The sequence below is a fragment of the Aphis gossypii genome, chromosome 3 (genome assembly GCF_020184175.1).
Source record: "Aphis gossypii isolate Hap1 chromosome 3, ASM2018417v2, whole genome shotgun sequence".
NCBI lineage: Eukaryota > Metazoa > Arthropoda > Insecta > Hemiptera > Aphididae > Aphis > Aphis gossypii.
The window spans coordinates 51,898,582-51,915,361 of NC_065532.1; the positions used below are offsets into that span (position 1 = coordinate 51,898,582).

The 16,780-nt window shown below is 31.5% G+C and overlaps 1 long non-coding RNA gene across 1 annotated transcript in view; it reads right to left on the reverse strand.

Annotated features, from left to right (window-relative positions):
- LOC126551368 (uncharacterized) overlaps positions 1 to 12,970 on the reverse strand; it is a 24,954-nt gene extending 11,984 nt beyond the window's left edge. The window contains exon 1 of the long non-coding RNA XR_007605262.1: positions 12,674 to 12,970. This is a non-coding gene — a long non-coding RNA (uncharacterized LOC126551368). The remainder of the gene's footprint in view (positions 1 to 12,673) is intronic.
- Positions 12,971 to 16,780: the final 3,810 nt, after the last annotated feature.

The window sequence follows — 16,780 nt, forward strand, 5'->3', positions numbered from 1 at the left end:
GTTAAAATTGACATGATTATAATATTTAGTTTATCATCTGCACGGTGCACAGTAACATAACATTTTATCCTTACTATATTTTATAATATATTGGTATACGCAATCATACCTACTTTTGGATAATATGATAAAACGTGTGTAATCTAGAGATTGCAAGAACGGAAATGGCTGTTACGGGAACGCAAAAATAATTTAGTTGAAACATTAAAATGTATATTGGCTGGCTGTATACAGAGTAAACGCGATATCTATATGATGAGTTACACTGATTATGTAACTTACAGTATTTATATATATAATGAAATTATAAAAGAAAAAATATTTTCATCTTTTAATTTCCGCGTATGTGTTTATCAAATCTTAAACTTAAACCTTACACTAAAATAAATATAATTTTGCCGCATCAAGTAAATTACAAATTATAATAATCGCATTCCTCTCGCATCCCTTGCGGTAATTAAGACAAAATCCGAAGGAAATGACGTTTTGTATCTATATATACAACTGTATACGTGAACACGGTAACTCCTATAACAGCTAATTGGCGAGCACGCTGAACATAATTAACCCACATTCGAGTATATCGAGCGAACTAGAGCACATGGTATCAAACTTTTTAGCGGTGTGGATTACATATACGTCACAAATAATGTATACATATATACTCGTATATCGCCACTATTATGGATAAATCAAAATTATAGTGTTTCGTAATATTATTTATTCGTGTCGATTACGTGAATGTGTCATTAACTATAGAAAAACACAAATAATAACTGTTTATATAGATATATATTATATATACTTTAGTTTTATTATTCTATACAGTCGTTCATCTAAATCATTATCAATATCGAATTCCACCACGGATTTATAGCGTTGTAATATTGTATCATTTATATTAAAAACACGACCTATGCAAAAAAAATCTGTATTTTTCATCAAATAATTTTTTTAAACTTTTACTAAGATTTTGTTTTTAAATTCCGAGTAGGTACATAAATGATTCATTTGATATTTATAACAAACTTTTATCATAAAATGTATTGAGATTTTAACTATAGTAAACGTTGAGCGTATTTTTTGCGTATAGGTAAAATTTACTCGTATGTAAATCTGAAGTTGTTTGTATAGGATGGAAATGTTAAACGTCATATAAATTCAATAAATTGGCTGTTATTTAAATGATAAAAAAACATTTTTAATTTTTATTTAGACTAAACAATTCATACAATTTTTATATAATAAATTTATATAAAGTTAGAGTTAGCACTATATTAGCTTAGTATATTGAAGGAAAAAGTACCAACGATATTCCTTATATATATAATAGTATAAACATTGAATTAGACGGAGAGATGTTCGAGACACCATATTTCCTTTTGTTATTTGAGAGGGTAGCCGGTCATTGATTTTATTAAATTTTAATTTTAATTTTATGATTTTGAGCGGATAAAACTTTTTTTTACAACCGATTGTTTTGATATTGCCCCTTTTAACTAATGTATAATATCGTCACGTTATACGTTACTATAGCAACATTTTTTTTTAATCTTAATTTTAAAAACATTTTTATGATTCAATTTTTTTCAATACAATAGAGAAAATATCAAATAACACGTCACATTTGTTTTATTAGAATATTTTAACGTTCGGACAATAATTAGTATTTTATGATAACGTGTTTAAAACAATAGCAGTAATGAATCCAATTTTAGATATAATAAATGTATTGTTTAATTTTAAATGTAGAAAGGTGCCCATTTGTTACTAAACGAAAATGTTTGTTTTATAGATTGGGTATCATTTTTTTTTTTTAATTTGAAGTAAAAGTTTTGATATTGGTTTATAAAATATTTAAGAATATGAAAACAAAGATAAAGTTTATTTTCGTGTTGTGAATATGATGAATTTTGGTAAAAATTTTTTATTAAAATTGACATTGAGGTCTTTTGTAGTAAGTGAAGTTGGAATTTATAAATTATATGAATGTAATTCGGAGCTAAATATTGTGTTTGAAAGCAAAAAACATATGGTTGGATTGAATTTGTTAATTTTTACTTTTCAAATTTGAAACCAAACTTCAATATAAGAAATATGAGATCAAAAATAATTACATAAGTGCAGTGATAAGATTTTTATGAATTAAGAGAATTGCTTCATCATCGAAATATTATTCAGTGAAAAAAGTTTAAGAACATATAAGAGAAGTAGGTTGATCCACTTTAAAAATTATTAAACGGAAGAGTAATGAATTAACAATTAATGAGTTAGGATTTAAAAAATAAAAAAAGTCTGATGGTAAATTATTCTTTATTTTAAAAAGTCACACTCGATCAAGCACCCATGTAACATTGGGGGAAACTGTGAAGCGGTATTTTTTTCTCAAGTGATAAGGTGGTTATGTCTGTTTATGGTTTATTTGGTGAATTGTAAAATTACAGGTTGTGAAAACCAAATTGTATTATTGAAATAATTTTAAAGTTGTTTATGATTGAGTTTATTTTTTGGGGAACTGGTTTTTTGAACACCTTCCAGAAGAAAGGTAAAAATCTTAGTAGTCTATTATATGATAAAATATTATCAGGAAGTTTGGCAGGTTTTGGGATTACCATAAAAATTATACAATTGAAAACTTTTATTGTAACGAAAAATATGCTACACGAATAATTGCATTAAAAATGTAACTGAAAATATTAGTTTTTTTCGAGAGGTGTTTGGCGACTTCAAATATTCTGAAATATAGCTTACTACGTGGTATAGAGTAAATAATGTTAAAGTTTTCGATAAAGTGAAAAAGATTATTTGTTACTAATGGTATTTGTCAGTTGGCTGATAGCATATGAATATATGGGACGTGTTCAGATATTTGCTTGGAGAATAGAGGTAGCAGGTTGGATCGGATAGTAAGGAGAGTGAATATTGTATCTTTCATAAGACATAATAATATGTAAAATGTCATTACCTCAATGGTTGTTGGTTTGATAGCCGACAATTTATGACAAAAAATGGTATATATATATTATATAGCATTTTCATAGTTTTCTGAAAATTATGCATTTTCTAATAAGTATCCAAAATGTCTCTTATAATTTGCATCAAATAACTTCTAAAAAATAATTTGTATATGTTTATAAATTTTTTTTAAATATTAATCATTCTCAAATTTTAGGGATTTTTTTAGTGTGCGTCATAATTTAAAAATAATTCACGCCTAAACATATCATTATTATCATTATGTAATATATTATAATGATTTAAAAATTATCCGTACTGTATTTATTATACTTTTATTACTCGATAGATTATTTGTTTTAAATTTTGCATATCGCCATATTAAAAATGCATTGATATTTGTTTAGCACGTTAACCTGCAGATACATAATAATATAATGAGCCGATCATTGTAATTACGATTTACTAACCGATTTCCGCATTTTTAACTTTTAAGCTCACCGCTCACATAATATAGTCATGTACTAATGTACATAATATTATGCGTATTATTATAATATAACATAATCCATATACACCGTATTTAACACCTGCGACCTGTACTCATCGTGGTTATTGTTTTAACTCATACCGTATATAGTACATTATCGGAAAATGAATACGTGTGTCATATTATATTATTCCTAGTAATATATGTGCATATGATGTAGCAGATACCTACGCCTTTTTACTTCCAAAACCCATATGAGTCATCCGGTCGTTCATATTCGCGGGACCGCGTTTATAAAAATGTCTACGGCATTCCAAAATAAACTGTGTACTGTGCAATAATAAAACAAGGTCGTTCAACCCGTAAAAAACATCCTCGTTTAGTTCTCGAAATAAAAACTCGCACAGTTTCGAATCGTTATATATATTATAACATGTGTGTGAGTGTGCGTGTGTTTTCGGTTTTAACGAGATAAATATATGTATCATATACTACACACACATCTGATTTCATCTCGTTTCCTCGATCTTCGAGAATAATGATTATTGCGTCAAATGCTATTCCGTTTCGTTTAAAAATGTAAAAACAAAAATCAACGACCCGTGGTAATATATTGAACATGCGCATTCTTCATTTTATGGAGTCGATATAAAATGTTTAATGTATCAATTTTACAAAGACGTTATTTATTTATTTTGTTTCACGTATATATAATCATGTATACCCCTAGTGAGCAGACTATCCAATTTAAAATACTTAAAAATACATTCCCAACATTTTATTATTATATAGATAATATTATGATATACCTAGCTAAAAACTGTCATATATATATAAAATAATCATCATTAATATGATATACGTTATATAAGGTTTATTATTCAGTAAAAATTAATATTTTTAGAATACAAATTTAACGTTGTGTTTATGTTTTATTGTACATTTTAATGGTATTTTATCAGTTGTTATATACTAATTAAAAATTATAATTATCGCGTTTTTAAATGATCATATTAATCTTGTTTTTAACCATTTTATTAATATTTAAGATAAAAAACAAAACAAAATTATAAATAGTGAGTACCCAATATAAGAATGGTTGTTTTCTGTTTTTTGTCAAAAATATTCAACAATAAAAGTACTTCTAAGTTATTTTAGTAATGTATATAATATATAAAAAGTAGGTAGGCATGGAAGATATTATAACAAACATTTTTAAAGCACACAAAAAAAAGTTTCACAATTGTTTTATTCCATAATATAGTATGCAAAATAATAATCTAAATAATTAATCGCAAATAGTTATGTTTAAGATAGAAAAAACGTATTGTGATGTTACATATTAAATTATGGTTTTATACTTCTTAATTAATCAAAATCAGTGATTAAAATAATCGTACATACCTAACACAATAATAAGAATACATAATATACCAATACATCACTGATACTTGTGATATATTATATTAACATATATGCGTTTTCTAATCAGATTTAAACGAATTTAATAACTAATGAGCTAGATGATTGAGAATGAAAACATATACATGTATATTTCAGCGTTAATGTGTTTAAAATACGCATTTAGAAAAACAATATTGAGGAACAAATTATACTTAAAAATGTTATCAATTTTATCAATTTTATCATTATTTATTGTATATGTAAAACAAAATATAAGTAATAGACTGTGGTACTAAAACTAAGATTTAATTATTTTTAATTAAGTATAATAGGCGATTTCTATCAGTAAACAGCATGACCATTACTTTTTCAAAATTAATTCGCATCTCGTTATAATATTATGTAATACAATATTGTCATGATTGTCAAGTGTTTTGTCGTGCAAGAATCGAGCTCCCCCCTATAGATTTCATATTAGGTATTATATTTTATTATATTGTACGTGATGTTATTATACTTGGACGCAACAAGTGTAGTCGTAGGTATTACAGCAGACGATATCGGAACGGAAACCGATATAAAGTATAATATTTGTAGGTTTACACGACATGCGATTTGTGTATTCGTTGCGGACGTTGAGACGGTAGAGAATGGGAAGGTCCGTCATAAATTATTCAAATTCCGAGCACACAGAAAGAAAAAAAATGTATTTTTGTTTTAAACAAAAAAATTTCCATTTACACCGTCGGAATGTTCGAGCACGGGCTTAACGATTTGAATTTAAAATTGACTGTCGCCGCCGTCATCAGTTAGGACATAATTATTTCTAACGTATGCCACAGCTGTAGTATAATATTATGTACGATATTATATTATGATAAAGCGTTATTCGAACTTGCCATTTCGTTTATTGTTATTATTGTTGTCAATATATTATTATATTTCACGTGTGGATATATTATTACTATGCCCCACCGACGTCGTCACCGTCGCACCAGACGGACAAAGAGGAAACCACACCATGCCACCACCATCGCCAGTTCCAGCAGTATGATCAAGCATTAGGTCTTCCAGGCAACCGGTTTGGTAAACGAAAGAAAAAATAATACTAAAACCATCCGGTTCGTCGTCACTGTCGTTTTCTGCACCCTCCACCGCAGGTAACCCGAATTCGCGAATTTTCGTCTCAAATAAAGACAAGAAAACCCTAACCAATGCTATAATATTACAGTCCTACTCGATGTAACACTATCGCATCATTTAATCGTTGCAAAAAATAACAACGTTTATTCTCGTATACGCTCAACCTGTAGCCTAATATTTTATTGCGTGTTTACTATTTTTTTATACACCTAAAGGCTAAAATACATAATTTAAACATGTATAATGTATTTACAAGAACGTTGTACGTTTTTTAGGAGATTTGGCCTGAAAATATCGATAATATTGCTAAATTATAAAAATGAATTCATTATTTTTATTTCGACTAAATGTTTATTGCATAGATTTGTAAACTACGCATGCATATCTAATATCTATATTATACCATATTACCATTTATTCTATAGTTATACTTTTTATTACAAATTGTACTGTAACCGAATAAACCAGTTTCGTTTGTGAAAACAATTGTTTTCAAGTTATTAAAATAATGCGTCACCTAAAATCTAGTAACGTAAAATACATGTGTGTCCTCTCCTCTCCTCTCTCTGCCGAAAAATGAAAATAAGTTGACTCAATGAAATCTGGTGGGGGTGAAAAAAAATGTTAAAAAATTAAGTAGTGTAGCGTATCAGTAACGGTAGTGGTACTATCTACAAATAAATATATGTTTTTATACATATGCAAAAAATAAGGATTATACACATCTCATAATATATAATGATACTTAATAGTATTAAAGCATTACAAGTAGTATAACGTAATTTAAAATACTATGTTGCTGTCCGGAAAACCGATTTCGAGAAAATATTCGAGTTCCTTATTTACCTACTAAATAATAATATATAATAATATACTATAATATGGCATGGTGAGAGTGTTATGCAAACCTATTCCGCCCAAGGTTAAATGTTAATGAGTTATACCTTCTACTAACTACTGTCTACTAAATATAAACCAAATGCATTTTAACAATAGTCAATTACATAACTATAGCTTTGATTTTTCGACAACAGAACGACGGACACGTCAACATGTCGATATTAAAACATTATAAAATTGGTAGAATTTTTTACATAACAACAACGTAAACATTAAATGTCGGTTAGTATACTTTTAACTAACAATATTTTTAATAGAATTATCGCAGTTTAATATATATCATCAACTTACTATGCACTACATTGTGCCACGTTAGTTCGCATATAGAGTGACGTCATAGAAAGAAATCTTATCGGACGTATTCCTAACCGATAACGCAGTACCCTATGTCCGGTATCCGTCTGTAACAGTATCATATTTTTGATATAATACGTATTATGTAATGACGTCGAACTTTGTATCGTGATAATAATCCTTTATCACCCATAGGCCATAGGTAAAAGACTAGTGCCTCCAAAAATGTTTGGTTGACACTTTATTGATATCGTCTAGTTGGTTGTACTATTAATAATAATTTAAATATTAAAATACTAATAACACGTTATTAAAAACAGCTGAGAACGATATGCGAATACGTCAACATACATAAAATATAATTCAGGGGTGTATAGTTGGGGACTGTGGAAATGTAAATCTAACCTCAAATAATGCATAAGTCGTAGATTTTAATTTTAGCTTAAATACTTTATATAGTTGTTTGAGTTATATAGTCATAAGTTTTGATCGGAGTGAAAGCACATTTGATCATAATGTTAATATACATGTTATATACTTCAGGTCTTTGCTCTTATTCATATTTCCAAGAGGCTGTTGGCAACAGCCGCTGTATAAAAGTTCAATGCTTTTCAAACGACATACTTTTAATTTTTATTTTATATACGCATATATAATATACCTATAAAGAAATATTTATTATTTATACATATTATTTCTTCAATTTTTTTTATATAATTCTACAGATCCTGATATTACTTCACTCTAATTATGGAATTTCACATTGTTACTTTTTATATAAAATATAATCAATTATTTATTTATTACACTGATTACCTGTATTATACTATTATGGCAAAATTGTTAAATCAAAAATAAAGTAAATTTTTTATTGTAATTGTATGTGATGTAAAAAAATTGTTACCCCCCCGCCCATGATCTTTGCTCTGGATCTATATCTGTCGTATTATTGTAAAACTATTAATTTTCATTAAAACTAAGTACCCATAATATTTAATTACGTTATGGTGATACATCTCAAGCGGTATCTACTCTGTTATAAATATAGGTAAGATATTGAATAAATCCGATAATTTGAAACATCTGTCATAAAATCCCTGAGGAGGGGATTATGATTGCTACTTTGTCTCTCCAGGAAAGTGGATATCACAGACATGCTAGAGAAAAAGTAACGCAGTTCTGTGGGTGGGGGGACCGGGGAGGGGTAAAAGGAGACGACATGACACGCGTGTAATGTAAATATATAAAATATAAATATAAGAAACCCGCGAAGTGCGGAACCGTCGGCGGAGGCGGTTGACGTTAACGCGACGAGACCAGCGTGCGAATAACGATCACGTCGAGTGTGAAGAATGCGCGCGCATATAATAATATTATATTAAATATATACATAGTATATGGTATAGTACACGACCGGGTAGGGCTTCCCGGATGGACCGAGTTATTTACAGACGACGGATGCACGAGGTCGTAAGTCTCCCGCGGGCGTGATGAAACAAGGAATGAAACGAGGGGAGGGGAAATATCTTCACGCGCCGCGCCAACAGATATGCCGCTGTATAAGTACATATTTTTATTCTCGTACTTATAGAAATAATATATGCGTAAGCGCGTCCGAAAAACCCGACGCTACTTCCGGACCGGAATAATGTGACGCGCTTAGTGAGAGCCTATAATATTATTGTATGTAGGCGAAACAAAAACGGTTTATACAGTTAACACGGTTATATATTATACACGGGAGACATGATCCAGATGGACGAAATATACATGCGAAATTGTATATATTACATGTGTAGTGTAAACGACGAGGACCGAGGTGCTAAGACGGGGTCTGTTCCATTATAGCTAAGGTGCCAGGCGTTAAAAAACGTACTCGTCTACGCGGTGTATTATTGTTTGAATAAACGGTGCGGCGTTAGGGGGAGTAATGCTAAACGCGGTTTCCACCCCTTGCGCAACAGCTCAAAATCGGAAAAACAGATATAAATATACGGCGTATGAGTGTGTTATTTTATTATAAAATATAGTTGAATAGTAGTACAAGTGTATCGGCAGTAGCATTGACTACTATAATATTATTATGGTAACAGTAGTAAATATAGCTATAGTATAGTAGTAGTATAAGTATAGCAACGATAGTAACAGTTGTAATAGTTGTATAATAATGGTATATACGCTTCTGCTTCGTGTGTATACAGATATTTGATATATACGTAGATATAACAGTGATAGATTTATACATTATTATATTGTACAGCAGCGACAGCGGTAGTGGTAACGACAGGCGGTTGCGGTGGTGCCCAGGAAATTGTTTTCAAATGGAGAGAATCGTTAAACCGTGACAGAAAACTATATGCCGGTCCAAGGACTCTTGTCGCGTTTTGATGCGGATGAGGAAAGAAATTACTATATATTTTTTTTTATACACATTATATATATTTTCTACTTCCTTTTATGTTCGTCGCGACGTTCGATCGGTTTTATCGTCGTAACGATTTCGTTGTGTTATAGGTAATACGTGTTATATTATGTGCTGTACTAAGCGTGATCGTCCATGTACGTCGATGGTAATAATATCAATATCGTTACCTCACATCAGGCTTATTATAATATTATAATAAATTATTTTTTGCTCGTGCAATTCGCACCACAGCAGCACGAAAATAACACTCTTAACACGTTCACCTATATATTATAGACGCGAGAAACTGCCAGCATATACTATGGATGTGAATTTTGCTGGCGCGTCAATAAAAGCGCCAACTATAATAATATGTTATTATTATTATTGCTAAGATTTCGGTAGACGGTCGATAGATTATATAGTCAATAAAATAATATAAGAACGCTAACAACAACATTAATATAATATAGCTGTAAAATACAACTAACTGAACAATCATCTGTCGTATCGCACCCGTTAGGAACACAGTGTACCTATATATTTTATAATTACGATATACATATATTTAATCCCATATACACCTATTTGGGATAAATATACATTTTGGAAAGTATTTATACTTTATATTAGGCTACTGTTCGACCAAGTATGATGTTTTCATGTCATTTATAAATTTGTATTATTCATACTATAAAGTATGTACCTATTTCGAGTATCACGGTTCATAAATAGTGATTTTCACTATTTTTTATATTCACTAGTCACTACTTACATACACATCTTCTACGTAGGTACTATGTCCTGATCGCTGATGTTGGTATTTTCTACACAACATTTCACACACGGATTCCACACATCGGTAAGGTACACTATTATACACATCACGTTGTACACCCATGTGTCAACTAATGACGTTTTGAGTTTTCTCGTCAAATATAATTTCTTTACAGTTTCCGACATTTATGTAGTAGTAATGATTATAAAATAACATAAAATAATATATGTGTGTGTTGAGACTGTAGCCCATAAACGCAATCCAAAAGCACAAAAATAAATTACCCTTTTAATAACCCATAAGCGCAAATCAATTTTATAAAAAAAGTGTAATTAATTAAAATCGTAGTTATTATTAATATTAAATTAAGCATTAAGAGTAATATTAAAATTAATTCAAAAAATCAGTAAAAAATAAAAAAAATAGAATTTTGAGTATTAGGTATTTTAAATTAGTTAAACAAATGCAATAACTGTCGCGATGCGTTGCTGTAATCTGTCGTGGAACGGGTAAGGCCACGCGTACCTACATGGAAAGCGTCGAGCGTCTCGCGTCTCGCGTTAGGTCAGTAAAATATTGTATCAAGTAATACAATGTATTTTTGTACTTTTATCCCACTACCAAGGTACAAAAGCGCAAATTCATTTTGCGCTTTTGAGTTACCGGAAAAAAAGGTTGATTTGCGCTTTCGGGTTACACCAATGTGTTAAATACATATAATTAGTGTGTATTTTTTTAATACCACTATTGACACTATTGTTATATGCAGTACCGCGTATACTTAAACCTATAATATGCTCACAATAGTATATAAATTATTTTTTCCTTGACTCTGAAAAACCTTATATTTTACCTTTATCCGCTGTATATAGTTAATTATAAATTATAATCAATCATATTCGACCATATTCGACCATAATTTGTAAAATAAGTCTATACATACATGATGAGAATGTGTAGGTATTTGAATAAAAATATTAACAAACCTTCGTAAATATAATTAAATCTATAATTTAGGTACCCATAGAAATATGCCATAATATTAAATATAGAATGACATGTGACTGTATAAAACTTGTAATAAATAAATTAGAAAAATAGAGTTAGGTTTCAAAAATCTGGCAGATATCTTGCAACTTAAGAAAATATGAGTAGTGTTATTAATTTTGGTATTTCTACATCACGGATATAGGTTCGTATGAAACAACTATATAATAGATACATAAAAAAAAATACAAAATGAAATACTCTAAAAATACTTTAAAAATTATTCTTAAAAAGGACTCAAGATAATCACAGAACAGTTTTAATAGTTATATCTTCGATATTTTAAATAGTTAAAAATGATCTTACATTTAAAACTGAACACAGATTTGATGCTAGATATGTAGAATATCAATTGTTGTAAATAAAGTATCAACCATGACATTAGCTAAATCCATGACACATATTTGGTTCAAAAATTTACAATATAATAATATTGTAAATTAAATATAGATAGCTCTTTTTTGAAAAAAAAAAAAATAACACTTATAGGCTATTATATTTGTGTATTATATTATACATAAAAAAATATGGATAATAATGTGTATTTATTTATATAACGATATTTTCATTAGCCGTACGAGAAAAGATGTAATTATTTAATAGTATAAACTATTTAATGAATTTGTATTTGAAATCATATTCGTGGGATCTCACAAACAGTAAGGTACATTATCTTCTCAAAGAATAAATAGTAAAAAAAAAACAGTCTGATAGATAATAACACCCAATGATAATAATATACATGGTTTTAAAAATTGTCTAATACATTGTTTGCGCCTGATCACCATAATACTATAGAATGTTATAATGTAACGTGGAGACAGAGTTTACAGTACTTATAATATCATAAATATTATTATATATATATATACGGTAATCACATCGTGGATATCAACGGAACTTAATAGGTACGACGTCCGTGTTCGGCTCTGCTTTTTTAAAAATATTTATAGGTGCTAGTAATGACAATTTAATAATACTACATCGTACCTAAATCGTTTAAGTGACACGTTTCAGCTATACACATATTATTATATTACATAATATGACGTTTTATTGTAATTACTATGTGTTTTACAATGTACGCGAGTCGTTAATAATTATTAATGGATTATCGGCAGGTATTTTTGTACTATACGTTCGGGCGCGCGTTTCGCGTATTCAAAAATATTATGTAAAATCGACTATAGAGACGTAGCGTGCACTTATTACGCCCAAGTAAAACGGTTGTCGAATATATTAAAATATAGGTACTTACCAATGTTATCTTTCCCAGGCCTTTGACTTGGCGTTTCTCAAGTTTTATATTCAGCAGTTTGAATGTTCCATATTGCATTTTCATTTTCAATAGCATTTATAAATAATTCAGTGTCAATAGATTCGTTTCTCGAGTCTATATAGTCATGATAGTAAAGAGATTAAAAAATTATAAAACGAAAAAAACGGTTTTCGCGATGAAACAGTTCGCATTAATTGAAATTTGACAGTCATGATTTTCTCGATCTTTTTCCAATTATACCAACCCCTGCGCTGATTGATATTAAACATTTTTTGCATAAATTATAGTATAGTTGGTAAACATGGGCGTAACTTGGGCAACTTTTATAGGGGGCAAACTTTATTTTATGTCGATATACCGTGTACTTAAAGATACTTAGAGACTAAATATACCTAATTTTTACTAAATATTAAGGGGGCAGTTGCACTCTCTCACCCCCAAAGTTTGCGCTTATGTTGGTAAACCGAGACGCGCGTTTTTCTTCCCGCGGAAACGTCCTAAACTTCTGATTGCTATCTAACGCGCGTTTAAACGGGTGCTTTGTACTTCTTCCAATGCATTTCAAAAACGCGCGTTTAAAAATGCTCGTGGAAAAGGGCACTTACATACGTTGGGGCGAGCGTTTTGCGTATCCGTCAATATTATGTAAAATCGACTATAGAGACGTAGCGCGCACTTGTTACGCCCTGCAAGTAAAACGGCTGTCCGCAGGCATTATACACTGGTCGTCGAATAATTATTGTTATTAAGTAGTAGTTATAATACATCATACTATATAATATAATACATCGATATGACATATTATGCATATTATAATATTATTATGTATATAGTCTCCGGTGGCAATTATTATTCGGTATCATTATTCGGACCGTATACCAAAACGCACCTACCTTCAAAATATGGCGTCTAAGTGATAATACCTACGAATAATAATATTATTAGGCATGATGTGAAACAAGTGTAATATTATGTTTAACCGCTTACAGGTATACGCGCGTAACGTACACTGCACGTTCTAATTCCGCGAAACCGACAATTTAATCTCAATCCGTATATTGTTCCGTACACAAGCGTTCTCGCGAAACATTCCCCGCGCACCGTTAATAATAATAATAATAATATAATATACACACACACACACGTCACAGTAAGTGGTATAATGTACGTAGTGAGTGTAATATAATAATAATAATAATAATATACATAAAACGAGTGGTCGGTATGTATTGCGAACGATAGAGTTTTATGTTCTCGGAAAATAAAATATAATATTTTCCGTACGACAAAATCAGGCCATCGCGTTACGATATTGCGACAACGACGACGACTTACCGACGACGAGTTTCCGTTTGTGAGAAATACTTTAATACGATAACACGGGTACTACAACACCAAAGAACAATAATAGTAAGTCGCCGAGTATCATTACGTATAATTCATGGTTTTATTTTTTTGTTTACACATGTACACCATACTGTATTAAAATAGAAGCGCTGAAACGGTCGTAATAATTATGTACAGTCTCGGACAGCATTCGCTCTAATAAAATAGGTAATAATATTATGTAGGTACATCATTATAATGACCGGTAGGTATCTTTTTTTTTCTGATTACGATGTTACATCATCGCTGTATAATATGCTCGCACCTTAGCCGGTTTCGCGTCCAGACGATCGATGCGAAAAAAAAATACTATGTACTCATTATACAATGTTTTGAGCTGTAAAAAGTGTACGAACACTGTTGTAAGCTGGCTTATGCGTTGCACCAGTCTGTTTATAGTGACTTATATTATCCAAACCTAACCAGAAGCATCGAACTTAAAAGTTTTTTGAAATCCCGTGGTAATAATAGTATGGTATTTAAACTATTATATTATTATGTAGTAGTATAGGATAAATAATAAATAGTAAAATAAAAAAAAAACGGCGCACTTTTCACCGAAATCATCGCCTTTCCCGTCACTCGATTTGAATTTGATTTATTTTCGTGTGCTTTGACAATACGGTTTGTTAGTGTTTTTTAAGTTTGAAACTAGTAATAAGACCTGCAATTATTAGGTGGGCGCGTACTATCAAAAATAAATAAATAAAATACCATTATTCATCCCACAGTATAATTGTAAGTCGAAATTGCGGTGGACTACCGTTTAGTGTAAAAAAAAAATTATAAATCGTTAATCGAAAGTAATAGTAATCGTCGTTTTAAAATTGTTTTTGCGCCGTTTACAACGATATCGAATAAATATAATTAACGATATGCGATGACCACACTGTTTACCACAAAAAATAGACGAGAAAAAAACAATATATTATGTAAAAAAAAAAAAAAAAAAATGAGACGTTTTGCAGATTACTTACACACACACACACATCAGTGACCTAACGACCAAATACGTTACTACAACTAATACTACTACTACTACTACTAATACTACTACTATTACTATCATTATTACTATATAATAATAATAATAATAATAATACTATAGTACTACTATTACTACTACTAGTTGCACGCAGCGTCGGGCACACGAAGTGCGCGCGCATCGCGGTACGATAATTATTGCGTGGAAGGGGCAACACTGAGAGAGCGATCCACCGCCACGGTCTGTCGTATCACGCGTTCTGCACGACGCCCATACAATTATCAGCCGCTGCCGCGTCCGATTTTGTTGCCGTCAGGTTGCCGGCAGAGCATGTAGTGTCGTTCTCTCGTTCCGCGCACGACGACGTGATAATAATAACAAAACACAATACAATATTTCAATAATTATTATTTTCAATCTGTAAAAATACTACGACCCGACTTTAGTTGTACCGGATTTTTGATTACAATTTTCGTTTCGTTCGCGTCGCTAATAATTAATCAAAAATAAATTACGCTCGTTCGACTGTGTTTCACGCGGTGCGGTGCGTAATTATAATTTTTTTTCCGTCTTCCTCACAACCGGGAAAATCGTGTTTTCCGCATCTCCGCGGTTTTTTGTGCGCATCGTGCGGTATTAAAACCGAAAACAAGTTCGTCGCCGTCGTTACTTCCGAGTGCGCGCGAGCCGTGTGCGATTTTAAGCGCGTCGATGCATCGCCGTACGAACGTCACAGCCAACCCATCAGCGTTGTCTTGACACGTACAAAAACGGATTTTCTACTTCCCAGTTCGTCGTCGAGCACCTCGAACGTAAAAACTAAAAGGTACGGACTTTTAATATTTACCGAGCGCAGCGTCCTCAGCTGAGGTGTTTTATATTATATATTTTTTTTTATTTAAACAATAATATCGTCACGAAAAAATGAAAAAAATATTAAACCGGTATAGGCAGTCGACGCCAATCTTTTGCGGAAAATAAAATTTGGTTGCATAATGCTTGCACACAGCATAATACCTATCTGCCCACATAATATAATACGTATACATAATATTATTATCGTCGTCGTCGTCGTCGTTAGGTACGTAATACTCGTTATGTACCTACGACGGCGCACGAAGGCTTTACATAACAATCCTGGACTCGTAACACGGTTCGGACAGATAACGAGTTTTTTTCCGCCGCTTTTACTGATCTTAATTTTTTTTATTATTATTATTTAAATAATCTCTGTGTCTTCGCTCGCCGCGAGACACCAACAGGTAGTACTTAAACCGTCTAAACGATTATTACACTGACGTTGGAAGGGTGCCGCGGATCGCCGGTGTCTGATGGAGGGTGCACCTTACACGCCGAGCCACAGCGTGGTCCCGAACAGGTGTCCACCCCATCGACGTGCCAAAAATAGGGGTCCGTCCGCAGTTGTATAATAGGAATGCAGTGATAATAATAACAATATTGTGGTCGGTGCGACGGGGAAACTGTACCGTTGAGGCTGCTGCCGTCGGGAAGTCGTTTTGCGGTTAGGTACGAATAAGTGTTTTGGTTTTTCCTATTTTTTTTTCGCTCCGCCGCCGCAGCGTACGGCGAAAAAACGAAGCGGAATAACCGCGCGCACGCACACACGCATAACGTAGCAGCGCGCGCGCGTCGAAAGGGTTGGCCGCACTGGTTATTGGTCACGCACGTCACACGAGCTGCAGCAGGCTAGTCTG